This window comes from Hevea brasiliensis, chromosome 1, assembly GCF_030052815.1.
Source record: "Hevea brasiliensis isolate MT/VB/25A 57/8 chromosome 1, ASM3005281v1, whole genome shotgun sequence".
NCBI lineage: Eukaryota > Viridiplantae > Streptophyta > Magnoliopsida > Malpighiales > Euphorbiaceae > Hevea > Hevea brasiliensis.
Window position 1 is genome coordinate 72,957,300 of NC_079493.1, and position 6,759 is coordinate 72,964,058.

Sequence of the window (6,759 nt, forward strand, 5' to 3'; positions counted from 1 at the left end):
TCAGGAGGTGAATTTGGATGAGTACTCATTAGCTAGCTAGCCACCTCCCTCATTGATTTCGATTAGTGGGGTGAGTTTGCCTTGTCATGGTGTGCAACACGGCATGTTTGGAAATTTTGTGTCATGGCCTAAGTTGTGTTATTGATTGGCAATACTATGATTATTAAATTGTTTGATCAAATTTGTGTTATATTAAGCTTTAAAAATTATGATTTGCTATAAATGTGATTTGAAAAATTGTGAAATGTGATTGTGAGATTTTTGAATTATGAATTGTTCATAAATGTTTTATATTACGCATTTTGTATTTTATTGTGCACCACTGAGTATTTTTATACTCAGCGATAGCTTTCTTTGATGTCGCAAATAGAGATAAGGAAAAAGCAGTAGAGTGAGCTACTGATTGTTGGGACTTCACTGATCTTTTTGTACGGGTATTTATTTATACCCTTGTAGTTATTTGATGTAAATATTGTAATGTCATATGTATTAATATAAAGTTGAGCAGTTGTACAGTAAATTATAATATTGTTATTTGGATTTTCTTTTATAAATTAAGATCTGTATATGTATATGTAAATTAAATTTTAAATGCAATGTGAATGAATTTGTGAAGTATTTTGAGATGACAAATTTTTGGTTGAGTTGTGGAATTGAATTAAATTTTGTTGACTTGAGTTGATTTGGGTTGGGAGTTGTGAAAATAATTATTGGAAGTGTTTTTTTCAGGTATTTGAAGAACTATTTTCTCAAAATACAGATAGCACTCTGCCAAAATTTTTATAAAATTTGCGGAAAAATAAAAATGGACAAAAATTTTTCCTAGTTTTGAAACTTCAATTTAAAGTTTTTAATTCCTACTAAAATGCTCACCACTTCCAAGAAGTAAGAAAATGGTTTTAAAATCCCTTGTAGGGTACTTAATGAGTTATCGGTAGGTGAAGTTCGGTAGTTCATTGGGTATTCTACGGGATCATATTATGCCTTATAGAGGGGTAAGGTGTGACATTATTATTATTATTATTATTATTATTATTATTATTATTATTATTATTATTATTATTATTATTTTCAACTGTCACCTTCAGAAAAGTACCTTGCTCATATCCTAGCTAGCTTTTGGCCTGAGAATAGACATGGGGTTCATGAAGACCCCTGGTTAGTTTGCTTAACTAAAATAGCGGACCAATTTTCAAGTTTAACCTTTTATTTCCCCCAATTTATGCATCTACATATTATAAAGTGCCCTGATAGATTAAACAAAGTTCTGAAATATGCATGACACTAGTTTAAAGCACACATAACTAATCATTTCACCATTAAATAAAGACTAAATGATTTATGCAGAAAAAATTACTCTATGGTATGGAGAAGAGGGAAAATCCATCATTAAAGTTACTATTACCTTGCCTAAAATTTCAAAAATTCAATCTAAAATATAAAAGTCATTTCAAGGACAAAGCACTTCTCTTCGGGAGTTAATATAGAATCATGAATCAAGCTTATAAGAACAATTTTTTTTTTTAATTTTATTAAAGCAACAAATTTCTCCTCCCGCATGCTTAAAACTAACATTTTCCTCAATGTAAAACCCAAATTCAAAAGAAAAGAAAAAAAGAATGCTAGAAAATAAAATAAGGTAAGGGAAAGAAAACAAATCTAATTGTGGCTAACAAGCCACCCATGGGTTGCCTCCCAAGAAGAGCTTCTGTTTATCGTCGTTGGCTCGACATGGCAAAGCTCCTTAATCCTCATAAATCGGGTTAATCAATTTGAGCTCTTCCACTGTATGCTCCTGAAACCCTTCATAAAATGGCTTGAGTCTATGACTGTTGACCTTGAACACTTTATTAGTTCCTAAACTTTGGATTTAAACTGCACCATAAGGAAACACGTTAGTAACAACAAAGGGTCCAATCCAATGAGAACGCAACTTCCCAGGCATCAGCTTCAATATGGAATTACACAATAAGACTTTTTGCCCAACCACAAACTGCTTCCTTAGAATTAGTTTGTCATGGAATGCCTTGGTCTTTTTTTTATAGATCTTAGAGTTCTCATAAGCCTCAAGTCGAATTTCCTCTAATTCCTGTAATTGTAATTTTCTTTCCACACCAGCAGTATCCAAATCCAAATTACATTGTCTAATAGCCCAGTAAGCCTTATGTTCTAACTCCACAGGAAGGTGATATAACTTACCAAATATCAATCTGTAGGGGGACATACCTATGGGTGTCTTATAAGCAGTCCTATAAGCCCACAATGCATCATCAAGTCTAAGGCTCCAATCTTTTCTATTTGGCTTCACTGTTTTTTCCAAAATAGACTTAATTTCTCTATTAGCCACCTCTGCTTGCCCACTTGTTTGAGGATGATAAGCTGTAGATACTCTATGGAAAACACCATATCTCCTCAACAATGCCTCAATAGTATTATTACAAAAATGTGAGCCTCGATCACTGATCAAAGCTCTAGGAACTCCAAACCTGTTAAAAATGTTTAACTTGATAAAACCTACAACAGCTTTAGAATTATCAGTCCTTGTGGCTTTGGCTTCCACCCATTTCAAAACATATTCAACAGCAAGTAATATATAAACAAAGCCAAAAGAAGAAAGAAATGGACCCATAAAATCAATACCCCACACATAAAAAATCTCACAAATAAGTATTGGATTCTGGATCATCTCATTCCTACGGGTTAAACTTCCTATTCTTTGACATTGTTCACAATTTTTACACATCAAATATGAATCACGAAATATAGTGGGCCAGTAAAAACCACAATCTAATATTTTTCTACTTTTTCTCTTGGGTCTAAAATGACCTCCACATGCATAGGCATGACAAAAAGAAAGAATAGATTGAATCTCATTATCAAGAACACATCTCCTAATAATTTGATCTGAACAAAACTTCCACAAATACGGGTCATCCCACACATAATACTTAGCCTCACTTTTCAATTTATCTTTCTTAGCTCTACTCAAATCAAAAGGCACAACCTTAGTATCCAAATAATTCACCAAATCAGCATACCATGGGATCATGCCTTGCAATTTAAATAACTGCTCATCAGGAAAAAGTTCCTGCAAAGGAAGTGGATCTTCTTATGTCACTAGCCTGCTCAAATGATCTGCTACCAGGTTCTCAGCTCCTTTCTTATCCTTGATTTGAAGATCAAATTCTTGTAGCAGAATGATCCATCTAATCAACCTCGATTTTGCTTCCTTCTTTGCCAAGAGATACTTCAACGCTGCATGATCAGAGAAGATAATTATTTTAGAAGCAAGCAAATATGATCGAAATTTATCTAAAGCAAAAACTATAGCCAAAAACTCTTTTTCAATCGTAGAATAATTGCGCTAAGCTGAATTAAGTGGTCCCACTGCATAATTACTCGCGTCACACATAATTTCAAACGGTATAGTCCAATCGGAGGGTGCACAATAAGGGGTGATGTCAATGCAGATTTTAATTTGTCAAAAGCCTCCTTGCACTCTTCACTGAACTCAAAAAGAACATCTTTTTGCAAGAGTCTAGACAAAGGCAATGCTATCTTAGAGAAATCCTTAATGAACCTGCGATAGAAACCTGCATGACCAAGAAAAGAGCGTACTTCCCTCACAGTTGTGGGGTAGGGTAAGTTCACAATTAAATCAATTTTAGATTTATTCACCTCAATACCCCTATTAGAGACAACATGACCCAAAACAATCCCCTGTTCCACCATAAAATGACACTTTTCATAGTTTAAAACAAGATTTTTCTCAATGCATCTCTCAATAACAGAAGTCAAATGATGTAAACTTGCATCAAATGAATCACCATACACAGTAAAATCATCCATGAACACCTCAATGCAAGTATCAATATAATATGAAAATATGCTCATCATGCATCTTTGAAATGTGGTAGTTGCATTACAAAGCCCGAAGGGCATCCTTCTAAAAGCAAAAGTTCCAAAAGGGCAAGTGAAGGTAGTCTTCTCTTGATCCTTCGGTGCAATCACAATTTGATTATATCCAGAAAAGCCATCGAGAAAACAGAAATTAGACTTACCTGCTAACCTCTCAAGCATCTGATCAATGAATGGCAGTGGGAAGTGGTCCTTCCTTGTTGTTGAATTCAACTTGAGATAGTCTATGCACATTCGCTATCCACTCTAAATCCTTGTTGGAACAAGTTCATTATCTTGATTTGCTACCACAATGACTCCTGATTTTTTTGGCACTACTTGGACTGGACTTACCCATTTACTGTTTGAAATTGGGTAAATAACTCCTGCATCTAGTAGCTTTAAAATCTCATTCTTCATAACCTCCATCATCTGTGGGTTCAACCTCCTTTGAGCTTCTCTACTTGGTTCAGCCTCATCCTCCATTAAAATCCTGTGCATACACACTGATGGGCTTATACCTTTGATGTTAGCTATTGTGCATCCAATTGCTTCCTTGTGTACTCTCAGAGCCCTAATCAATCTTTCTTCTTGAATCTTTGTTAAATTACTTGAAATGATAACTGGAAGTGCCTCATCGTCTCCCAAGTAAACATACTTTAAATGTTCAGGTAAAGGCTTGAGTTCAAGAACTGGTGCCTACACCACAAATGGTAATAATTTTTTTGTGAGATACAGGTAAATCAATCTTTGATACTCCAAACATTTTTTAAACAGGAGGTAATGACTGTAATGCCATTACTACATCTTTAACCTCTACACTTAATGGTTGATTGGTACTGACTTCTTGAATTCCATGACAAATCACCACTTCCAACTCATCCTCCATGCTTAACTCAAAACATCCTGCACAATTGTATCAACAACATCAATAGAAAAAATAGAATGGTCATCAGCAGGATACTTCATGGCATCAAAGATATTAAATTTAACAGTCTCTCCGTCAAACTCCATAGTTAAGGTACCATCATCCACATCAATTTTTGTCTTGCCAGTTTTTAGGAAAGGTCTTCCAAACAAAATCAAAGTTGACTTTGATGTGGGAACACTATCCTCCATATCCAAAATGTAAAATCTACAGGAAAAATTAATTCTCCAACCTGCACTAACACATCCTCAACTGCTCCCAATGGGTAAGCATTAGAACGATCAGCTAACTAAATAATGACACTGGTTTCTTTCAAAGGACCCAAATTTAAAGTTTGAAAAAATGAATTTGACATAACATTAATAGATGCTCCTAAATCTTCCATTGCACGTTCAAATTTAGAATCGCCTATTCTGCAGGGAATAGAAAATGAACCTAGATCCTTACACTTAGGGGGTAATTTTTGCTGAATTAATGCTGACACATTTTCCCCCACACTAATCTTCTCATTATTCCTCAACTTGCGCTTTGTAGTGCATAGTTCCTTAAGGAATTTAGCATATTTGGGAACTTGTTTGATCGCATCAAGTAAAGGTATATTCACCTCTACCTTCCTAAAAGTCTCCAAAATTTCTTTCTCTTGTTCTTCTTTCTTAGTCTTAGCTAACCTACATGGGAATGGAGGAAGAACATAATTATTAATCTTATTCAGTTTAGGTTTAGTATTTACCTCAACTTCAGGAACTTCAAACTCCTTTGCTTCTTGCTTCTTCTTTTTCATTGGCTCATCTAGAGTCTGGTTATCAAGTTTTTTCCCACTCTGCAACACTATAGCACTCGCATTTTCTCTGGGGTTCATGACTATTTGTAATGGAAGCTTTCCAGAACCTAAAGCTTCAAGCTTGCTCATAGATGAAGCTAACTGACCAATCTGCCTCTCTATGTTTTGAATGTTATTTCTGGTCTTCTATTGAAACTGTTGTGCATTGTTAGCCAAAGCCTTAACAATTTCATCAAGTGACATACCTTGATTTGAGGCAGGCGGAGGTAGAGGTTATTGATTTACTTATCTCTGCTATTGGTATCGGTTTTGCACCGGTAGATTCCCATAACTCAAATTGGGATGATCTCGCCATCATGGATTATAAGTACTAGAATAAGGATCATACCTGCATTGTGGCTGTCCATAATGTCCTACTGCATTAGCATGTTGCATTGATTCATCCTTTTGTAACACAGGACACATGTCAGTAGCATAACCTGAACCCTAACAAATTCCACATACCTTAACAGTTTGCATGTTCCCTACAGCCAACTGCCTCACCAAAGAAGTTAAATCAGAAATTTGTTTCTCAAGGTTAGATGTACTTACCTCATTAACCTTCATAGGTGTGTGATCCATTCTCATTCCAAACTGCTGAGAATTTGCTGCCATGTTAGCAATCAGCCTCCTTGCTTCTTTTGGTGTCTTGTCAACCAAAGCTCCTCCACTAGCAGCAACTATCATACTGCGGTCCATTGGTAGAAGTCCCTCATAGAAATATTGAATCAAAAGCTGCTCACTTATTTGATGATGGAGACAGCTTGCACACAGTTTCTTAAATCGTTCCCAATACTCATACAAGCTCTCTCCATTATACTGCCGGATGCCACAAATTTCTTTTCTTATATTGGCAGCATGGGAAGCAGGAAAATACTTCTCCAGAAATATCTACTTCATCCCATTCCATGAGTTGACAAATCCAGAAGGAAGATAATACAACCAATCCTTAACTGTGCCCTCTAGTGAGAAAGGGAAAGCTCGAAGCTTGATCTAATCCTTTGAAACTCCTTGAGGTTTCATGCTGGAACACACAATATGAAATTCCTTTAGATGCTTATGTGGATCCTCACCTGCAAGACCATGAAACTTAGAAAACAAATGGATTAGTCCA

The 6,759-nt window shown here is 35.5% G+C and overlaps 1 non-coding gene across 1 annotated transcript; it reads left to right on the forward strand.

The window, feature by feature from the left end:
- The first annotated feature begins 6,390 nt into the window (after positions 1 to 6,390).
- On the forward strand, positions 6,391 to 6,497 carry LOC131169694 (small nucleolar RNA R71). The gene has a single exon (XR_009140592.1). It is a non-coding gene; the product is annotated as a small nucleolar RNA R71 (small nucleolar RNA).
- Positions 6,498 to 6,759: the final 262 nt, after the last annotated feature.